General features: G+C 30.2%; 1 protein-coding gene across 1 annotated transcript in view; it reads left to right on the top strand.

The window, feature by feature from the left end:
- Nucleotides 1-2,008: 2,008 nt before the first annotated feature.
- Nucleotides 2,009-24,850, top strand: part of LOC113517643 (BMP-binding endothelial regulator protein) — a 70,910-nt gene continuing 48,068 nt past the window's right edge. Inside the window, exon 1 of the mRNA XM_026902396.3 lies at nucleotides 2,009-2,363. The gene's annotated coding sequence lies outside the window, so the exon portion shown is untranslated. The remainder of the gene's footprint in view (nucleotides 2,364-24,850) is intronic.

The raw sequence follows: 24,850 nt of genomic DNA, 5'->3' as shown, positions 1-24,850 counted from the left end.
TACATTAATTTAGATGTAAATATATACTCGTATCTCGGTGTTTATTAGCATGCATGACGTAAAATACGTTATCTGTTCCGTAGAAAAGCGAAATTGATTAGGATTTTCAGCTGTGCTGTGACAGACTCACGCGCTATCATCGATAGAAAATTATATCAAGGTGCAGGTAATCTTATACTAATACCTATATACATAGATAATGCCCATTTCCTTTGTTTCGTGAATTCATGAGTGTACAATAACTTCTGCGTTCGTGAAGTAATTTTGTTTTGCCTACACCTCTGCAGACATGTCTGATCATCGTCATCGTCATGCCATGATTCATTTTACGACAGATGTTGAACTAAATATCTATTTCAATGCAGGAGAGAAAAACGAATATTCTGTAGGCATGTTCGAAATATAGTTATAAATAAGAATAAAGGTAGTAAATTAGACATAGTTGAATTAGAAGTATTGGTTTAACCAGATTTTGTTGAATTTTTTTTATATACTAGTTATCTTTTTAATTAATATTCGTATCCTTGTGTATGTTTACTTTCAATTGTAAATAGTCTACTTCGGAAATCCGGAATGAATCATAATATTATTATCAGATGACGTAAACATATTTTAGTTATCTAGTAGATAGTCACGTCACAAAGTGTAACGTCCAAGATAAAGTTTATATCTGTTCCCTCGGCTTAGGCCGTTTGAATTTGTTTAATTACTTCAACGTGACCTGCGTAGCCGGTATATGGTCAATTTAGCTTCTTGGTCCTTCGGGTTTTATTGCTCGCAATATTTTTTTTTTTTAATTTATTTTTTCTTTTGCAGATTGTTTATTCCGGATTCTAATATGTTGCGTCTAACTTTAGTTTTCTAATGAATAAATAATTTCTAAAAATAATGCATATAAAAACTCCAAAGCTTTACCTGGAGTTTTTATATGCATTAATGAATATTATAATAAATAATAAATATCATTGAAGAAAAGAGAACAGAAAAACTGTTAGGATGAACCAACAATTTAATCAATGTGGTAATAGTGACAGAACATTGCATTTACAGGGTACAGAGGCATAACACCTTAGCCCTCGGTTATGGCTACGTATGGAGGGTATCATGAGCGAATCAATATACTCTGTTATGTCCATGGTACTGTTCATGTCTATAATCGACGGTTACCACTTTTCATTAAGTGGGCCGACAGCTTGTTTGCAATTTTAAGTTGCATATAAAAGAAAACAAAGTAATTCAAAGGGAAGATAGTAATCCGATATATGAAGGTATGTTAGGTTATAGAGTATAAAGGAAAGTATACCAATATCATTAAATTGAAATCTAGCAATGACATAGTAATATTTGAAACAGAAATATGCTCATCAAAATAATATTAATAATTGAAATCTTTAAATTCAAACTGAATATAATTTCTAAAAAATATTTTCTGCCATAGTCCTCGAAAAAATGGTTGTTTTCAGTTTCATGAATATTATGTTAGGGTTTCGTGTTATGTCCATTTTCGTCACAATTTATATATTCTAAGAATATACGCTTCACCCATTAGTAGGTATGTGTTCAATTTGACATTTTTTAAGCCTGTTTCATGTGCTCAGTGTAAAGAGTACATTTTTACCGCGTAGCTTTCTGTACCGCGCTGTGCTACGAATGTGATGTTCTAAGATCAGAAAGATAATGTTTAATGTACAGGTAAAGATATCTACCGCATATCAATTTTTAAATTTTGTTTAAAGTGAGTATCGGAACGAAAACATAGGTACGTTATTAAATAAGAAGTGTGTCTATATTATTAGTCGTCTTAACAATATCATTAATAAGTGTCAAAAGTGACGTTGATAATTGTAACTAAGCGAATGGTAAGCGCGTGTGTGGTCTGCGACTGCATCTATTGTTCATGATCGCGGGTCGTGGGTTGCTGTGCATCGTAGGTTGCATGTAGCGTGGTGCAAGCCAGCGGACTGGTGGTACGGGAGGCTGCGAAGAACAGGTCCGGCGCCCGCGCGGGGCAGAGTCTCGCGGCGGCCGGCTGCGGCGCCACCGGCCACGGGCCGAGCTCGACTCATTTCGCTGCTCAGTGCACGCGCTGCCTTGCCGCCGTCAGCCTGTGTACCTGCGACACAAGTTACACTCCCGACACTACGTTTGACACTCACGTGAAATCCATCAATAAACAATACTATACGCAAAAAAAATTTGAATGACCATTAAAAAATTTATCGCGGGTTTTAGCCGACTCATTAATAATTCAGAAGGTGCTTTTATCTTTATTATTTGAAGTAACTTAACTTCTTCAATAGTGCATCGCAAGTGAAGTTAATATTTTTAACGGTACGGAGGGACGTCGCGATCTGAATTTAAAGGTAAGTTTAATATTTGTTAATTAAATTCCATACCTAAGCGGGTGGTTCATTTATTTATTAATGTGATATAAAAATGTGGCTACTTTTTAAATTATTTTGATTATGAGTATATTATATTAGAAAGTTACATAGCATAGCAACAAAACAAGTTGAAACTACTCGTACACGTATACTGTAAGTACGCGAGTAGGCACTTGAGTTGATGTAACCTCGTTATGTTGGAGCTTGTTGAATAATGATGAATTTGTCAAATAAAATTTCAAGTCTTCTATAATGAAAAGCAATATATTATTTTAATTAAGTGTATTCGAGAAAAAATTTGTCGCCTATAAAACTACTAGAAAATTAATAACTGCGAAAACGCCTGCTACGGGCAAATAAATTACATCCTAGTTGCCTATACTGCTTCCATTAATCATGTGAAATGTTATTTTGTTTCTTATAATATTTATATATTTGATGTATACTTTAGATAGAATTTTAATTAATGAACTTCTTAATATTTAAGAGGCATCATAGTTTATGCCTATTGAATTCTAAGAATATACCTAGTTTTATGTTATCTATGAATAAAGATAAGGCCATACATATAACCAATTTATATGTATATGTTTGCGGGGTATACTTAATACTAATACATATAGTTAAAACCATAATATATACTTAATATATAATAACAGAGTGTAGGCCTAGTATGAAAAGGGCAAATTAGTATCTAAGCTACTATGAAAACCAGTTGATGGTGTGGTAACTCTAACACGATATCCATCTACTGCATGCCACATATTGCTTTACAATGTATGATACGAACCCTACTTATCATACTTGTTGAATAAATTTAGAAAGCTATCAACATATAAATCAAATCATGAAAGTACTTTCAAAGTAAACATTAGATTAACTATTATAAAAGTTTGTTTGTCATGATGTTAACAATTTGAATAGTACGGTATAATGTTGGTAAAATTTAAAATACCTAAGGATTGGGACCTAAAATAAAAAAATAAGTAAGTAAAGTTGTACTATAAGTATCTAGCGGGTTCAAGTGATGAAGAAGTTGGAATTTGTAAAGAATTATTTATTATTAGTAAAGAAAATTGTGTGTATTAAATTATAACCGTCTACTTACTTTATCCCAATTATTGGGCTCGGTGTACTATATTTTCCTCTTCCATTCATCTCAATTCACAGTCATTTCAGCAGTCACTCCCACTATGGCCACATTATCTTTCACACAGTTCATTATCTTTTTTATGTTTATTAGGTAGGTATGAACCATTTTATTCCAGTTTGTTCTATTCTATATTTCTTAGATTTGGTTAGGTATTGCGTAGATAATATAAATAAGTAACACAAACCGATGTTTTGTTATCCATATATTAAATTTGTTTATGTTATTTGCAAATACTTAATAAAATTTAAAAATATTTTAATTATGGAAACAATATTTTTAACCACATAGTTATATTACTACTCGCATGCATAATAATTAAAATATTAAACCAATATAATGAATATTATTTATAATATGAAATAAAGCCTATTAATGTGTTATGAAAATTATAGCATTGGATTGAAATTCAAGCATTAAAATATAGTAGATAATTATTGCCATCATTTATATAAGTTTATTTTAATTATCTTCTCGCCTAGTCCCTTATGGGGTAGATAAAAATGATAGAGAGCCAATGACCTCTATTTTTATATACATCTCTGGTATTGTCAACTTTCTCATAACTTGTCTTATGTATGCATGCCGGTTCCGGAGTCTGTCAACTTCGCCCTTAGATATAATTTTAATTTAGTCATAATAAATTGCTGGAATAATTTGTTGTATAAATTTTTGAGACATCTGGAAAACTATGAAAGGAAAATTCATTTGTAATATTATTATTTTAAGATAATTTTATTTATTACCTAGTTGAAATTACCAGTAGTGAAGTTTCTTTGATCTTTCAATAACAGTAAATAATCAAAACCGCTTTTATGCAGATGAACATAATGCACAAAATATACATAAAAATATCGTTAAATTAACAAACTTAATTAATTTGATAGAAAATAATAAAATATAAAAGGATATTGTGCAACATTATGTGGTAGTAGTATAATATGTGAGTACCTACTAAACAACATTTGTAGTTTATCTTAAAAATAATTATTTATAAACTTTTAATTATTGATAATGCGTTAAAGGACAATCGATGTATTGTGACCTAAGCATTACGAAATCGGAAGTCAGCTTAAACAAACAACCAATCTCGGGAAGGGCATGATTTATCTTTAAACCCTGATGTTTATAGAACTTTTTTATACTTGTAAGTTTGAAATTTGTTCTTTTTTTTCTGTATGTAGCGACAACTACCCATACGGTTATATAAATTTAATTTCCTTTTGTATGTAAATGCTACTTTAATCTGGATAGTTTTTCAAACTACTTCAAAAAGAATGAGATTCTCAATTCTGCTCGTTTTTTTTTGCTGTGTTCGTTTTTTTTTCGTCTGAAAGGATATACTTACATATTGGTCTTATAGAAATTTTATAAAAATCAGTTTAGTTTTTAAATTAAAATAACTGGTTTTGTCACAACTGAAGTAGTTTTTTTTCCAAAATAATTTTAATTATTAATGGATGAAAATGGAATAGTAAACCCGCTTGCGCTATAGGATACGCTGGCGGGGCACCAGTGAGGAATTATAGGTGAAGATCTTCTATCTTCAATCAGATCAATTAATTTAACCACGATGGTTTTTAGAGGGTATCCCGTGGAGGTCGACCTGATAGGATATATTGCTAGTAATGGAGGTGTTAGACCACATTATTAATAATTTTGCCCCCAATCGGGATAGTTCTTAGTTACATTTGTTTGATGAATTATAATTATTGGTAGTCTAATGGTAATCAGGACTTAATTATTATTATCGAAGCTGAATAGAGTCTGAAGCTGAAGTATAAAGGAAAATTACAATCACTTCCGATCCATAGGTATTTACTATTACGTACAAGGAATTAGTGGATACTGATGGTTTATAATAAACTTTCTAGTAATTTATGATTTTAATGAAAATAATATCCTAATTTGACACGTATTTCTAATTCCTATTTTTTAATATATTGAAAGAAAATTAAAAATAGGAAATAGAATGAATAATAATTTTTAAATTTGTTTAGACTAATTTAAACATTATTATTTATTCTTCCTTTATACATTTTACTAATGTTATATTTATTAAAATTGGTATCGTTATTTTGAAACGTATTTTTCCATGCAAGTATCTATCGCGGAATGTCGTATATTATTTATGATAAGGGTTCATAATATAATAGATCAAACTAGGCATAGCTAAAATACAATGTTATTCTGGTTATCAATTATTGTTATGCGTATTATTACCACTTGGTACAATAGATAACTTATTAGTAATATTTTTAATTAAAAATGCATAAATATTTTAAAATTATTATATTACTTTGTACTACCATTTGCTTGCAACTTATCTCTATGTACTTTTCAACCAGAGAGGAGATTTTCAAATCGACTGTATTTTTTATGTTTACATTACGTGGTATCTTTGTCAGTAGTGCACCGATTTTGATAATTTTTTAAGTAGGTATAGGGTCAATCCCATACAAATATTGTTTTTGGTTATATAACTAAAATCAATGCACGGAAAGAGAATGTTTGCATGGAAAGAAATGATTACACAGAATTCTCTGTAAGTACTTAATTTGTATTTAGAGGGAGTTGTTTTCTTTTGACTTTTTGTTTCGAGCCGCTACTCTTGGAGGGAGTAAGGTTAACATCGGGGTAAAAATCTAAATTTCTCACATTTAGATTTTAAATTCTACAAGTATATCTGTGTTTAATTACATATATAGATACACACACATATTATATGTATATATGTATGTATAACGATAATTTATGAATTCACTATGTTGTTGTTTCCAACAATTGTTTTGTCTTTATCCGGAAGTCTTCTTCAGGGTGAGCACGGTGCTTACCTCGCACTGAGATTTTTTTTCCTATACCATTAAGGTGGCAAACAAATATACTGTTCATTTGATGGTAAGCAGTTACTGTACCCTATGAACGCCTGTAATATTAACATTTTAAGATTTTATGTTATGTACCATAATTTTTGTATTTTTATAAAGTGTTCTACTTATTTAGGTTATTAAGCAACACCCTTATATTCAGGACTCATTTAACCAGGTTTCTCTTTATTTATTTTATTACAATATTAGGCCTTTTGATATACAAAGTGTGGTAGGCAAACCGCAAGTGTATTGCAGATAAAAATAATGTGTAGTTGTAATTTAAATATTTATTAGTTATTTTTCGTAACTATAATATACAGAGTGAATTTGAAATAATTGACAACCCTTTTAAGTAGTTTAGCAGTAAAATTGTAAATGTTTTTTCAAAGAAATATGAATTCACTTTCCACTCAAAGTGTGCTGGAAGAGAACTCTTACAGAATTAAGCTCGTCTGTTGTATATCCTTATTTAATATAAATTATAACAATGTAAATTTTGTCTACAATAAAGTATAAATAAATAAATTGAAAATTTATAAAGAAAATAAAAAAAAATAAGGTTAATGACTCATGTGGAGGATAGTACAATTTCTGGTAATAACAATAGTAGTAAATTTTCAAGTGTTGGCGTACACATCCTAATTGTAGCGGAATTAAACAAAATAATGGTAATAAAATAATCATACAAAAAAGTTCAGCCTCCATTCCGAATTAAAATGGTAAACTCAAATTTTTTTATACCCATAGAACATATTTTCTTTGAAAAAAATACGTTTAGTTCAACCGAACTCAGAATTCATAGGCGAAAGATTATCTTAAAACGATGTTTATGATTTCGATTTCATTAATGATTATGTATTAATAAAAATGTTATTTTTTTTATGAAATTATTTTAAGGTTTCATTTTTTCCATTTAAGATTTCTATGTATTTGTTTAAATTTTGTAATCGTAGTATTTTAATGTGATATATCACATATCTGGTAAACGCGCCACTATAGAACGAGGTCTAATTTGGCATTTTTTAAAGTGTTTGTGATGTAATACGATGAAGGTTTTTAGAGGAAAAAATGGAAAATAGAACAACGGAACAACATCTGACGGATGAAATAAACTAAAATTTTATTTAATTTTCAATATAAATTTATTATTATTATTATCTATTATAAAATATCGATAGAAAATAAATATGACAATTACTCGAGTATTTAATATAATTATATTTATTCCTTGCTAGTTATATCCTGCGGGTTTACCCGCGTTAATTAGTATATAAAGTTCTTTCGTGCTAAGTCAGGATATAACCTATCCGTGCACCAAATTTCAAACAAATCTCTTTAGTAGTTTTTATGTAAAAGAGCAACAAACATACATCCAATCCTTATAAACTTTCGCATTTAACTATAATACTAATAGGATAACGCTTCATTTGAAATCATCATATGACGACAACATGTTTCATCATTTTCAGCGAAATGTGTATAGAACTTATGACTCAGCTGACTTTCGGACTAATACTTGCACTTTTAGGGCGCACATTATCGCATGGCGCATATTTTTTTATTATCATAACAACATATATACGGATGTTTATAATATGTTATAATCAGAACACGATGTAATAGGCATTATTGGATAATTGCTAAATACAAACAATTTGCAATAGGGAACTGAAGAGTTTATTCATAAATACAGCTATGCAAATGTAATGTCAATGATGAGCAATTTTTTAACAAATAAAGCAGCTCTGGATAAATTAAACAGTGCCATTTAGTGTCCAAACTAAGCAAGCACCTGTAAACATGGATAGTAAGTAACCTTACTAATATTATAAATGTGAAAGTAAGTTTGTTTGTTTGTTACCTTATAGCACCTTAACGGCTTAACCAATTACTATGGCATTTGGTATATACGTACTATATGGGATGGAGTAGAATATAAGTTACTTTTTATCTTGCCGAGTAGCTATGCTTCGGTCGCGTGGACGAAGACGTGGGTAAAAGCTAGTATATTATATATACTAGCTTTTAAAATAGACATTTTGAAATAGTTGTTGTATTGTAAATATTTACATATACATATGTAATATATAAAATACGCCCAGACTCATACATACATACTCGAGAATACATGTAGTATGTGGAAATTGATCCAACAACCAACAGAAAGTGACAGTCAAAGGATGTAGTTTCTTATAAATAAATATAAATATACATATAATATATTTTTAGTTCTAAAATAGGGTTTAAAAATTACCAACTCGCACGTGTTTTGTGAGTTTCATTTAGGTATGCAAGTTGAGTATTAAACCTAATAAACGGAGGTTATTTGCGTTTCTAATAATTGTTCTGCGAATCGTAGAATAGTTACTGATAGTAGGGATTCAAATTACCTTTACGCAATAATAGAAAAAAAATGTTTTTAAAAGATCAATTCATACGTTTTATGAGTTTCATTTATGCGATTTGATTACTAAATAAAAAAAACTTATTTGTTTCTTATCTGTGTTCCAGCATTATTCCAGTTATTTTGGGATCCGCTATCTATTATTTCTATATATGTATCAGTCGGTTGTTTTCTTATACCGTAGGTAACTACAGACACTTTTAATTAATGGTAAGTGAAACGAAGATAACCTTACGTTACAAGATAGAGGCAGGGTAACATAACGACAATTTCGCATGTATTTCTCACGAACAGAGTTTAGCCGCGTTGCTAATTAAAGTTAACTTGCTTGTGTTCAAGTGTTCAGTTGGTGTTGTCTTGCACTAAGCAATTAATACCCATAAGGGGCACATTTACGAGCTCCGTCTCACATCTGTCTCAGAATCCCAGTAAAAGAGATATTAGTTCGGTAGTTAAATTTGACTTAGATGAATGTGTCTACACTTAAGACAACTTTCAAGATTTCCTTTCGTTTAGCTTTAAGTATCTGTAGATTTACTGACACCTTTCAGCCTAATTGTTTGTTTAGATATCGTTATATACTGTCAAGGATAGGGATTCTTTTACCAGCTAAAAGACATTTTTTTATAGCACGGAATAGTGAATGAGCTGTCATCTAATGGAAAATGGTAACTGTAGCTTATTGCAATTAGTAATTGTAGTCTTTGGATATGATGCAAACGAGCAGTTGCTTTCAGTTGTATTCTTTACCTTTAACTAAATTTATTTCCTTATCGTGTTAAATTAACTTATGCATTGGCAATTATTATTTAATAGGATAAAACCAATTGAGTCTTGACAAAGTCCATTGATGTTGGCTAATGCGCTCCTAATCATCATGTTTCATCAGATACATAAGTACTTCATTGAAGTTGATAACAAAATAAAAATGATACAATTTCTGACAAAGATACGTAAATATTGTGAAAGTATGACAACAAAAGGGATACCTTATCGATGACGCGGCGCAAAGCTTCTTTGTTACGTTATTACTTACGAGTTTACAACTACTTATCGACAATAAGTCCAACTATTTAAAGAATTTATTTATCAGATCGTTGTACTGGGGAAATGATTGTTTTCTTCTATATTGTATTATCTTAATTGCCTATTGATTATCGCTGCATACCAATATTGTCAACTCATACACGATGACGTTATTATACCTATTTCTGATTAGGTTTCAAGTGAATACAGGTAAAATATTACTCGTATTTATAAAAGGCGTTTATTTGCATTATGTATAAGTTATTTACCAATAATGACTCGAATTCTGACTGGACTTATTTAGTCATAGATGTTGATAATATTGTGAGGTGGGGGAAAAGGGATTGTTGGTAATGTGGACTACCAAACCCTAGTAATATACCCTGTCATCAACCTCCACGTGGTTCTCCCTGGGTTGGATCGCTAGTTATATTATATACTGTCTATATACTGTCAGATCGACCTATACTGTGCTGAATTCCTGGTGTATTAATCACGATGGGTTAACTGGTCTGCCTTTTCATCTCGCCTATGGTTTCCTCACTTTCCTTAAAAAAAATATTTTAAGATTCATTTACATTAAAAGGAAATATTACTCATAGTATGACATTATTGATCCGCCTGTATTATAGTATTTAATTTTATTTAATGTGTATAGATATTAATACTCTTGTAGTATGTTATAGTATAATATATCGTAGTAGAAACTTATAGTTAGATTTAATTAAATATATTATTATTAGCCGTGATTGTTGGCACTTGGCGGAACTCTGTATATATTTGATATTATTAGATAACTGATTATTAATACCTACCATACTAGTAATACACTTATGTTACAATTAAACTTTGAAAATGCCCTAAATGGCGAAACCGGTCAAATATTATGAAACCTTTTTTGTGGATGTGTATATAAAAAACTATTTTTTTTATGCAACTTGGAATGGCAATACAAGCTGATGTTTCGCCTTACGGAAAGTGGTAACTGTCTATAGATATAAACAGTACCATAGATATAAGAGAATATACTGTGACGCCCGTGATACCCTTTATGCGTTGCCATTCCTGAGGACTAAGACGTTATGCCTCTTTACCCTATAATTTCATTGCCATATCCTAAACTTCAAACTGGGGGAAGAAGGGATTGTTAGTAATAGAGATTAGCAATCTCATTGCTAGAAATATATTCTTTATTTTTTGTTAAATTTGTTACGATGGGCCAACTGACCTGCTTCATCATCATCTATCATCCTTCACTGGTACCCTGCCAATGTATATCGATAGCGCAGGCGGGATTACCATACAATTATCACCCAGGGTTTTTAACCCTTCAAACTGTAACAACTGTTTTATAACAGAAAAAATTGTGTTCTAATAATATTAATATGGATATAATATGTTTAATAAACTATTAGACATATAGATGACCTTTAACAAAAGACATTGCGATCAATATTTGGAACTTAAAGATTTTTTTTATCTGTCAGTGTAGAATACACTTATAATTAATATTAATTATTGTGAGATGAACCCCAATTTTCGGGTATATATATTTTATGGCATAATCTGCTAATTGGTAAGTAAATTGCCGCGTAAGGAGGTCGACTCAGTAGTCATTCATTTTATTTAATTACAACTTGAATGAATAGTCGGCGACCCCTCTTATCACAGTCACTGCCTACAACGGGGCGCGACGGGCGCAATCAATCCGTGTTTATATAGTTGAGTAACACAAATGAATACCTACGTATACGTAGATATTATAGCATTCGATAAATAAATATTTTGTTTCATATTTGTTTTACTATATTACCTAAATCAAAATCAGATACAGAAATAAATATGGTTTAAAGGTCATATCAGTAAACTGATACTAACGCCGATATTTCTTTATGATATTTCGAAGGCGGTTTCAGCTGAAAAGAACAGATGGTAAAGCCTGTTGCAAAAAATTCCTAATAATAAATTAAATATTTCATATATCATAGATATTTTAGAATATATATGATATATGAATGAACATAACTCCGATCAACATATTAAAGGTATATTTACAACTACATTATACATATTTCAAAAATAATTTTATCATACATAAGATCAGATATAAGTCAATTGTCATAATCATAATCAAGATGTCGTAATATAATAGTCATTCACGAATATTTTTAAATGACGTAAAAAGGATATATTTTATTTTATTATTCAATTAAGCATTAATTAATTTTGTCACTATTAATAAAATAAAATAATGGACATCTATATTTACTTTTAGTAATTTAGTAGTAAGAATTAATTGGCAAATAAACATTAAAATTTTCGTCACAGGATCTCAATAAAGCATCTCTTACTTGGTCGGTTTACATTAACGTGCACACGTTAATAACATTACGTTACGTTACATGTTGTATTCCGTACTATAAATATTTTGACACACTGCAGAACTAGCATAGTGCTCTACAAACCTATTTACTGTGCATTTGGAATTACATTTTTACAAGCTTTTTTTTTGTTTTAATTTGATTTTTATTTTGTTTTTTTCTCAGGTGTATCAGATACAGAAAAAAAAAACACTATCTACCATAATAATCTATTAATGGTCCATTACTGGTCATGGTTCTTCCACATAAGAGAATTATATATACGAATTATTTAGCTGGCCAGATGGTTTGTATAGGATTTTATGTGAAATTGCACTTTTTTTACCGTGATATATAGTACTTTGTTTATCACCTCTTGTGCCTGTTTCCCTTATTGTTAACATGTTTTGTTATGCAAAATTTACCGGGTTTTTTCTAGCGATATTATATTAAGACTATATGCTTTAATCCTACGATTTTTTTTTCATCGTAAGTCGAGATCACAGAATGCAACTCGTTTTTATCTTGACATACATACCTACTTTCTTTGCGTCCTCTACATATTCTCATCACTTCATGATAAAAAATTAACGTATAGATACATAAAGTGGTGACCTCTATATCGGTATCCCGGGTTAATTTACAAAGAAAATAACCGGAAAAGAGAAGAAGACGTTTTACTCTAACACCTCCACACATAAACAACAAAGAGGTCATGTCTTACCTAATATTAAGTGAGCCTTAAAGCCAGTGACCCGGGGGCAGTTGCCCCCGGAGTTGAAGTCGAGGCAAAAGATCTTGATTGATTAGGGAAACTTAGGATACGAAATTTTCTGTATTGGTTAGTTTGGGCGTATAGCAACCTAGATGGTCGTTGTTCGGTGTTTCATAATGGTTTTATCCTAGTTTGGAGACCAGCCAATTGGTGTATTTAATTATGCACTTATGAAGTATTATCTTATTATTATAATATTGATAATCTTTAATTACTTATTACATTACTTAAACAATTTTATTATTATACTCGTATTTATGAAAAAAAGGGCATCTTATATTGAATCAACAATTTCAATTCCTAGCTCCTTATCGGTACGACCAATCATCATGAGATTTGGTATACACATACTATATAAAGTGTAGAAGGACATAGGCTACTATTTCTCTCGGTCACGCAGATGGAGTCGCGGTAAAAGCTAGTTATTAATATTGTAAAGATTAATATTGTTACGTATACCTACTGTGAACACGCATGATTGTTCACTTTCATGTGCTTTTAGTTGGCATGTATTGAAGGCATGTTGTGAGTTGTGTGGAGTTGTAAAAGTATCGGATTCGCAGGCGACAATCAGGCTGCGTGGGCACACTATCGTCTGCGGCGAGGTCGTGCCGCTCACCCTGCTATCACGATATGCTGCGCGCGCCTCATTAACTCTATTAATAATTCATCTGGTATCTCTCAACCTATTGTTCTCTGGGAATATTCTCTCAATACATTATAAAGATGTATCCGCGCTCGATATGTGCATCAGACGGATTGAGACGTTTCTACTTTTTAAAATTAATTAATAAGCGTATGTTTGACATTTAGGTTATATTTTATTGTAAGTCCTGGTTTGTTATCAACTTTTATTAGCTATTCATTTTATATATTTTCTATATGGTGTGTTAATTGTATTTGGCGGCTTTGCCCTTGTAAATCTGTAAGTATAATGAAAATGTAAATAAACGAATAATTACCTCAATAATAAGACAGACTGCTAAAGTGGTATTGTCTAATAGTAGTTCAAATAAAAAATTGGTTAATTGATTAAACTTTAGATTTTTTACTCATTTTGTTTAGACAGTGTTTTTGTGATAATTTTAACAAAACTTGGTTACTTTTTTATTAAACTATATTAAAACCGACATAAATATAAATATTATTATTTAAAAATATTTTTTCTTATATAATATTTTATTTGAGATATAATTTCTTAATTGAAGTCACATAAATAGGAGGAAAAGGTGGAATCTGATGAGGTTAAAATAGGCGGCGTGAACAGGTGAAAGGGCGTGGCAAATAGTACTCCGCCCTTGTATAATCTTTCTAAAGACCCCTATCCTTATAGTTGGTAATTAGGCATGTACTTGGTATATTCTTATTATTTTCATATATTAATTTATCTCAAGAGATATTATGAGGATTCTGCTATTTACAATGAATATATGTTGACTTAATGTTTATATAAACTTGCAGTATTTATGTTAGAGCAAAATAAATAGGACAATATATTCACAGGTAATAATATGAAATGGGAATTTCAGATTGAATATTTTTATTTTATATAAACGTAATATTATTATATTATTAATTTAAGAAATATCAAATTCTATTTATTAAGCGTTTCTGCAATAAAAACTGGGAAAATATTTGTACTTTATTTTGTGTAAATGAAGTCTTAAGTGTGTACGATTTCAGATCGGGTGATTTTAGGAGATGGTCTTTTCTAAATTGGTTTGTGTCTCGAAATTTTGTATGCAGATTCTCGTTGTCTGGTTCCTCGTAGGAGATCCTAGATTGAGAGTCACATATTTGTTTGTTTGTTACACATGAATGAAGATCTTTTGAATAAATTGTATCGTAATTCTATACGATTTATTTTTGGTCTACGTAATTACGACCACATCTCATCATACCGCTTTCAAATGGCTTCCTATCCGACAACGTAGAATCATACGTATCCTATGTAGTTACTCTTCATTATGTTTTATGTGATCCAAATTTTCCAGAGTATCTTAAATGTAAATGTATTTTCCATGGGGACAATATTTCTTGTTGTCTTAGTCCATGTAGGAAGCTACTTCTTTACATTCCAGTTCATCACACTGGGTTTATTTTTTATTACTTTGCCACTCAGGTCATTAAACATTGGAATGCTTTAAATATAAATTACGGACTCTCTTCCTAAAAAACATGTAATACATTTTTTTAAATAACTTTTTTCTTTATTCCTTTCTTTTAATTTTTAATTCTACTTTTTGCTTCAGTCAAAGGTATTTTTCTGCTTTATTTTCTTATATCTGATGTTCTAATTTATCATCATTAGAATTATAGTCATATATTATATATATTTGCGTATGTAAGTATATTTTTGCATATATTTATGGATGTATGTATGTAATATGTAGTAACATTAATAATACAATACATATATAAGAATTAAATGCAACGGCTACTTATTTTTCTGCTTGCCTCATGGTTGACTGATAGAGAACGTCATTAGGTGTTAAGTACGCTATATGTACTCTTACTTATATAATTGTGCATTAAAGTTTAAAGAAAGAAATAAATAAATATTATTTTATATAATTTTGCATGGTACTTATTATTATGACATATATAGCAAGCAAAGCGCATACATGTTAGTTTGGTCGTTATCTCAATGTACTAGTAGTACGTTGTATAACCTACTGAAAAAATCAAAATACTAATAAACAGTATTCTACAGGTGAAAGCTAATTTTTTTCAAAAATAATAATATCTAATAAAACAGTTAAAATATGACAAAAATATTTGAAGCCTATACGAGCTCTTACATGGAAAGTTTTAAATTTTTATGTACTTTTTCGAAAAACGTTTCATTAGGAAAAGATTATTCCTTTAAATCTTCACCTATAAAAATTATCTCAGAGAAGTCATCTGCACTTAAATATGCATCTATAGGTTCCTCTCATCGTAATGAAGTAGGCAATATATTTCTGTTATATATTAAATATGTTCTATTAACTCATGGAAACTTTTCTAACAAGTTATGTTTTAACCTGTACCTCACGAGGAAATTTAATTATCTAAATATTTTTGCAGCTCTCAGATAGTTCTAGTATAAAGCTTATAAATTTTATATACTTATCGAGCATTATTTATAGCGCTGTTGAATGGTATCTTCTCCTCTTCTCTCCCTGTTTATTGAAAATTATTATAGCTATAATGTTACGGGTAGAAACGAGGCAATTAACTAGAATATATACTTAAATGTTTAACAACCACTTGATGGCATCCATATGGTAGTTCATTATTTCATTTAATATCTGACTCAAACTTATATAAGATTACATTTTATATAACTCATCGACCTGTAAATACTATCTATATACGTAGAAGGCCAATTGAGTATACGGTAATTTCCATATAGGTACTTACTGCAACGTTGAAATATTATTGAGTCCCATACGGTTTAATACTCTCAGTAGCGTTCGTCTTTTATTTTGATTTAGGTAATTGATTCGATTGAAAACTCAAAAATGTTATGTGTTACTGATAGAACACTCCCTTATAATAATTTTAATTTTGTTCTGTATATTTTATTATAAAAACGGATTATTGAAAGAAAATAATAGACCGACATCATATTACAGATCATTCAATCCGATTTAATTAATTGCTAGTTTTTCTTAAAAGCTCCTTTTAGATAGATACTTAAAGGTCCTAAGTTGTATTTGGAAATACAATAGGTATAATATTTGAGATGTTTATGTAACTTGGAATTACAATTTATTTTTGGAAAATTAAAAACTATACTCATTATAATTGTTTCCTTTTTATTACAACAATTTTATATTAGATACGTCAAAAAAATATACATACTTGTAAACTATACAATTAATATTTTCTGCAGTTTTATACACAGAACCTTAACTACCTACATTTATATATAAACTACTTATTGATTTTAAGCTTCATAATCATACTTTACTCGTAGTGCTCAATTATCTTGATAAATATCAAAAGTAGAAGGCGCACTCGATTTGGCTATAATAAATCAAATGAAATACCTACATAATTGTCTTGATAATGTCAAATCCCGTTTCGCACGTTATTTGTGTGAGTAACATATAATGAAAGCCTTTATTAATATACAAATGCATATTCAATCGCGTAAGATTATAACGTAAATATGGAAGTAATTACATTTGTAATATCAGATTAAAAAAAAAACATAAACCTCTGTAATATGATATGGAATATTGTATTTTTTGTCATTATTGCCATAAATAGACTATATAATGAGAATATATTATCTATTTGAGTACCTGTTTATAAATTAATAGGTCTAATAGGTACTCGTAATTGTACCACTAACAAATTATGGTATGATGAATTTTCACAATTGGGTTATGTGTTACAAAAGTTCCAATATTTTGTAATACGACTGTGGACTATCCATGATAAAGCAGGCCAACAATTATAATTGTCAAGTTTTATAAAGGTGTTAAGATCATTTATTTGTTACTGTATAATTAATACATAAGTTATTTTTAGTTGTAATTCGTGCTGACAAGATAAAACAATATTTTATTTTAAAAAATTGTTAGCTGATAGATGCGATTCTTAATTCTCTAATCCCAAGGGATATGAGCTTAAAATTGCATGCGTAGTTCCAATAGAAGCAACCTTGCTAGGCTGTATACACTGGGCTTATTGCTGTGTGTCTCGTATTTACCAACTCTGGGACTTAATGGACATGTTGTGTTCTTGCCTGTTAATTCAATTAGCTAGCCGTGCCAGACGGCGGCTCGTCAATCAACGGTACTCATTGTTTTCACGACACAATGAAATCTTTAACGTTTTGAGCTAAACGACGACAATACTTGATTCTTTACATTGTTGCGCAGTACTTTACCACTATATGGATATAAGCAATTACATCAATAGGTTAGCAATATTGCAGCGAATCAATTGAGACGTCCTACTGATGTTGCGGTGTCTATATTGCTAGCAATGGGGCTATTACACCTCAATACTAACAATTCCTCCCGCCCCCCAATTTTAGGTTAGGTCATTTAAAGAAACGAGCTGTTGTAAATTGGCTTGGGTCTGGGTGTTCTGGGTTGTATCCCCATTTATACGTTGCCTAATTCCTCGTAACACAGGGTATTCTACTTTTAGGACCAGGATTGGTGTTTGTTTAATTTTAAATAAGTTACATTCATGATTAAGGTAAATACATAATTATATATATTTACATACACATTATGCATAAGTATGCAAAAGCTTTAAAGTACTTAGCGAGCTATGGAGAGGGCTATGTTCAGAATTTCAAAATGAAGATATCTACAAAAGAATCATAATCTTCTACATAGTCTGAAGGATAAGAAAGCTAAAGTGGCGATAGGCTAGTCACATAGCTCGAAGAACCGATATAACCAAATTGATTTACCCATATAAGACATAAAAGTATGAATTAATGATTTCGTTTGGTAACTCTTAAAAATCTCAAGATTATAATGTTTCTATTGACTATTTTAAGGAAATCCCCGTTCACACTGTAGCCGGATTCATGTTTATCTTCTCTTAGCAAACAAAAGGCAATTACGAACACTTTTAATATTTGCTAAAGATAATCGCAGTTCAGTAGCACGTTAATAATCTCCGGTTTAATTATGAGACTCTTGATATTTATATAAAGTAGTTGTATTTTTATATCATTTTGATATAGTCAGTAACTGTAGGTAACATTATAAGTAAAAGAAAGAAACCCATAAAATTAATAATATTTTATTTTTATAATAATCGATTCCTAAATGCGCCACTATGAACTGTCATTATAGGTTTCGAATATATGTTAATTATATTTCCATTAGCCCATTGTATTTAATAGTATTATGTTGGAATACAGTTGATACTTATCGAGTAATTAGTTGCATGAATATGGATTGATGTTAGATTAGATAACACATATTTTCATTATCCTCGTCTTATATGATAATAAAGTTATCATAACTAAGGAAAAGGAAATCCCCATAACGTAGTTAATATACGAGTAATAAGGCTATTTCTACTATTAGTGAATATAATAAGGCTATTTCTACCTTTAGACGTCAAAAAGAGGTTCTTAATTCGCGTGCATTTGCTTTGAGTGTAATGTTAGGTATTCGATATCTTAAACTTTTAGGAATTGAATCTATATTAATTATATCACAATTGAAGACATTAGCTTTTAACAAAAAAAAAAAAATGTTTTTGTGTTACCTTGCCACCAGCACATAGTGCTACCCCTTCGATCATCGAACTTAAGAAAAACCTGATCTTGTTTCTCTACAAGTACAGTTAGCTGCGAAGCATTAAGTAATCGGAGTCGAGAGCGACCAGATAATGTTGCGCACGCGTGAAATATATCCGAGTGTTTTTATTGCGACCGCGTTCCGCTCCCGGACTGGTATGCGCGTGTCTCTGAGCCGAAGAAATTCTGTCGACGAGTGGTTTGCCTCACGGCGACCTTGCCGCGTGCAGCCTCCGCTTGTTGGTTGCCCTGCCGCGACGCCCCCGTCCCGCACCATTGCTGCTGCTGTCGAGAAAGTAGGTGACGCCGGCCGCCGGTCGCCGCCCGCCGAGTCGCCGGCGCGACGGTGTATTGCAGCCGACCCGACACTGTTCGCCAGCCACCGCGCTGCTTTGCTAACATTCTTCTTCAATTCACTGACGGACCCGAAGCTTAATTTGAAAAACGACTTTCTAAAAATACCTACCAGTACGCGTATAAACGAGCCCTAAATCATAATTCACTATTCATATGCCTAAACGTCGGATGTTAAGAAATATATTGGGTAATTTTTAGATACTTAAATATAATTTAATATCTACATTATTTTTGCTCAGATCTTTACAGTGATTAATATAACATTTTGTCTTCACATCTTAAATATATTACTTACACTTTGAAAATTCTTTTAATTAATTTCTGAATAGGTAGAACTAGGAATACTCGTGCGTTAAGGAATGAAAAAATAAATTTTATAGCATATTACTTTAGGAGAAAGAAAATATTCGTGGGATGAAATATTGTAGGATGAATACAGAACAATCTCAATGTTTAAATTGGAATTGTGCACATAATTAATTTAGCAGCAATAACAACTAGTTTTATTTCAATATCAATTTAGAAACGTTCTTTGTACTGTACAGATGTGACAGTGAGTTTGTTTGTTAGCGCTTAAGGCCTTATAGGCTCAAATTATTGTTATTAAATTTGGTATAGGTATAGGTAAATTTTTGAACGTCCCGGTCATATGGATGAATGGGTGGGTACATCTAGGATGTTAATAAATAAATCAGTTACTCACATATTTATTTAAAAAAAAAAAAACATTGCTCTAAGTTAGACAAACTCGTCCTGACATTTTTTTTTTGTTATACACATGTGTACAGGTATGTTGCTTACGAGGATGTTTAAAGATTTTTGAGATGATGGATATTTAAGATAATTGTGATGATAGTAATATATATACAAGTATATGTATATGTATAGAAATATCTTATAAGTAAAATAAAATGGTGTAATTGTAATGAAATATCTGCATCAAGTTAACAGGAAATATCATTTCGATAACAATGGCTTACGCCACATCTTCGTAGAAGAACTTGCGAGGGGACACATTCCGTGTACGATAAATGAAACTGGCTACATTTAACTGAATGCTTACCAAGGAGTTCCAAGATTGCTCACTGGGCAGACTAATCTACTTGTACCTAACATTCCCATGGTGTATGCATCATCTCATAAGCTATCAATCGGTTGTTCAGTGCAGTATTATAACTTTACAAGTGAAGGATCCGTGATTATTATGGTCTGGTGTAATGTATATTTTATTAATGTACGTATAGATATTTTTTTTTAATAAGGCATATGAGTTTTTTATTACATAAGTTGGTATACATAGAGACTGTTAAGGCGTGATTCATTTTAGGTTGCAGGCGACGTTTGCTTTCGTATTGACGTCATTTCTTTTTTAAAATAAAATAATATGTATTACAAAAAATATTAATAATATTAATATAAAATGTTTAATTGTATATATGGATGCATATAAATATCAATTAGAGGAAAATCCAAAATGTTAGTATTTAATATAAAAAAAAGTTTATAAAAAAGAAATTTTAAAAATGGCAATTAAAATCTTTCATTTGAAGCAAACAAAACATTGTGGCAGCAGATAATAAATACTAATTATTAATGAAATCACAGAGTATAGAGACAACACCTTAGTCTTCAGGAATAGCAACGTCTGAAGGGTAACACGGGCGATGCAGTGCATTTTGTTATGTCTATGCTAATGTTAATATCTATAGCCGACAGTTACCGTTTTCCGTTAGATGGGTTAGCTTGTTTGCCATTTTAAGTTCCATAAATTTTTTTTAATTTATTATTACAAGTGTTCAATTGGTTTCAAGTATTTATGATGGAGTTATTTTTATTTATATTCAAACCTCATAGATGTTATTTACAGTCATTTAGTAGCAATTGCGTTGATATAATTGTATAATATATCATAATTAATGTAGCTTCAATTGTGGATAGACATTAAGTAACGCAATTATTTGATAACATTACAAAACTCGAATAACACTTAAATGTTTTTGTTACTCTTTTATCGGGAGGTTTTTATAACGTCTATTGTCCCAATCGGACTCAATCGGTAGTTAGTCGATTAACGACCACTTGATTGACATGCCGGACAAAAACTAAACAATGCTGGTAGTAGATGCCATTGCTACTGTGTTTTAGGAACATCATAGGGCGTGTCTAACTAATATTAAAGTTATTTATGATTGGTTTTTGAATTTATTTGTTCGTAATATTTGAGTTAATTCATCATTCATTTATATATATTCACATTTATATATGAGGTTACACATAAGAGTTTAAAACATGGAATTTTCTAAGTTCGTGCTGAGTAAGTATGTAAAAATATATATGTATTCACCAAATATTTTTAATTATTTACTTCCTGAATGGTTACGCGCTATTATTTATATAATTTAGATTAAAAACGTGTGTCGGAATGCACATAATTGTTAACAAACTGTGATATAAATTAATAAAAAAACACTACTATAAATATACCCCCGATGTAATAGTTAAAAATATTACACACAAATTATACTATGACCGTGCTATCTTGACAGATAAAACTACACATTATAATAGACCTGATATTACCCTCCTAGATAAAATTAATCGCAAAGCATACATTATCGACATTGCAGTCCCAAATACACACAATGTACAGAACACTATAGCTGAAAAACTGGCAAAATATACAGACCTAAAGGACGAAATAACCCGCACTGTCGCTTGCAATCCGCAACCATAGTATATACCATAAATAGTAAAAACCACAGTATAAAAAACCATAGTCCCAATAATACTATCTACTGCAGGAGTAATCCCGAATCAGCTACACTTATCACATAGAACACTTGACCTTCCGTGCTACACTTACATCGAACTGCATAAATCTATAATACTAAACACCTGTACCATTGTTCGGCGGTTTTTAACATGTAATCAAAATTAATTATCTGTACATTCTACGAGATACTTGGCAGCCAGTCCGTACTCGTAGCAATAAAACCAACTATACGTTGAGTATAAAATCAAAATAACAAATAATAATAATAATAATTTTATTTGCAATGATTTTGGGTATAAAACATTTGATCTTATAAATTAAAAGTACCTTACAAAATCTACTTAGATCAAGCGTGCAAGTATTGAAAACAAAAATTACAATAATTAAGTTTTAAAATTTTTTGTAGGATTTAAACATTACGAAATAATATAATAATAAAATAACATTAATTAAAATATTAAGGATAATACAATTGAATTTATTCAGTCGTTTAGTTTAAATAGTAGAAATAAATACCAATTGGACATCAGATGGTCAACAATAAAAATGAGATGTACTAATAGAAATAAAGAAGTCAATAAGTATGATATGTATTAAATATAACCATAATACGTATAAACCGCATTCGAATATTCTGACACTTCCCTATGGTTGACTGGGAGAGAATGCTTTTAGCATTAAGTCCGCCAGGTACACATATTTGTACTAATGAATAAATAAATAAATAAATAAAATAAATCTCCATCCGATATAAAATCCCTAATAGAGTAAAAACACGATTCAACTAGCCATTCGAGCAATTTTTTTTTAAATGATTTTTTTAAATGATTATAAACTCCAGAGAGGGTTCTTATATTATCTGGAAGATTATAAAAAATTGTCACCGCCATATTATATGGACTTTTTTGCGTCAACGTTAATTTTATTGTGGGTAATTTTATTTTATTTAGGGGTCTGTTACGGAATGATTTATTTGTAGTTGTCTGTTTAAGTGGAAAGTATTCTGAATTTTCTTTAACAAAAATACAAAATTGTTTTATATACATACATGCTACCGTTAGAAGATTATTTTTTTATAAATATTGGACGACAGGACTCCAGGAAATCAGCATCAAATACAGATCGTAAGCATTTCTTTTGTGCTTTGAACTCTCTATCGATACTGTACAATTTCTCCATAGCATTAAGCCATACTGTATGACTGATGCAACATGTGCATGGTAAGCTAGTAATGCACAATCGATGGAAGATATTTCACGGAGGCGTTGCAAAGCATAAGCAAATCTGTTAAGTCTATCACAGACATATGTCACATGTAGTTTCGAATTACAATTTTCATCAATCATTATACCTAAGAATTTGGTAGATTGTACGGTCTCCATTATTTGTCCATCATAGTTAACATTTAAATTTAATTTGGTTCTGCGATATGTTCCAAATTATATAATTTTAGTTTTGTTAACATTTGCTTTTAGGTTATTTTTATGCATCCAATCTAAAACTTTTAATTAATATATTAAAAAAGGCAAATTCGGTCAGCTTAAAAAACCAATATAATAATTTATTTGTTAATCGATCTTATTTTTATGAAATAAATACAAGAGGTGGATGTGTAGCGCTTTATCTTCGATTGTCGCGTATACGATCCTCGCACAATATAAACTTTTATATTCATGAGTATGTTTGTTTGTATTGATCTGAGTATTCTTATGTTATATTTATTATATATATATATATATATATATATATATATATATATATATATATTATATATATATATTTTTATAACTTACCTTGTATCTATAGTACAAGCTGTACAAGTACATTTATTTGTTTGTTTTATTTCAAAGTTTCCTTTTCTCATATAGAAAACCAATTTGTTTATATTTTCATTTCTAATGAATACTACATTCTATGCAGTACCTATCAATAATTGCATTTTCATAATTCTTTTTTATATTAAAACTAAAACACAAAAGCAATTTTTAAAAAATATTATAAAAAAATGTAGTTTTTTTTTTATTTATCTTTTTATGAAACATTTTAAATAAATATATATTTATATTCATTGTATGTAGTAGTAAAACTTAATTAGTAGGATTAGTCAAAAAACCTTCTAAAAGAAGGTTAATGAAAATTAAGTCTAATAATAATTACTGAATTAAATATATAATAATTTTCAAGTACGAAATTAATTAGTTTAATTTAAAGAAAAACGAAGGCGGAATTTAGTTTTGATTACATTATTATATAATGTGTTTATATTGTAATCAGAGAATATAATACATACAAGTGAATGTATTATATTTTTTTCGAGTCCAAAAACGCATTATCAAGGAGGATGTGAAACCGGAACTGTTAGTAATTGACAATATTGGCGAGTCGAGACTCTCGTAGACCGCGAGTGCGCGCCGTGTAAGCGTTCTTAATATGAGCCACTTTTTGCTCCACCCTGTTATTATTAATGAATAAATGGTATATGTTCG

This window comes from Galleria mellonella, unplaced genomic scaffold (genome assembly GCF_026898425.1).
Source record: "Galleria mellonella isolate WM207_F2 unplaced genomic scaffold, CSIRO_AGI_GalMel_v1 utg223, whole genome shotgun sequence".
NCBI lineage: Eukaryota > Metazoa > Arthropoda > Insecta > Lepidoptera > Pyralidae > Galleria > Galleria mellonella.
This window is presented reverse-complemented; position numbering and strand designations above follow the sequence as displayed.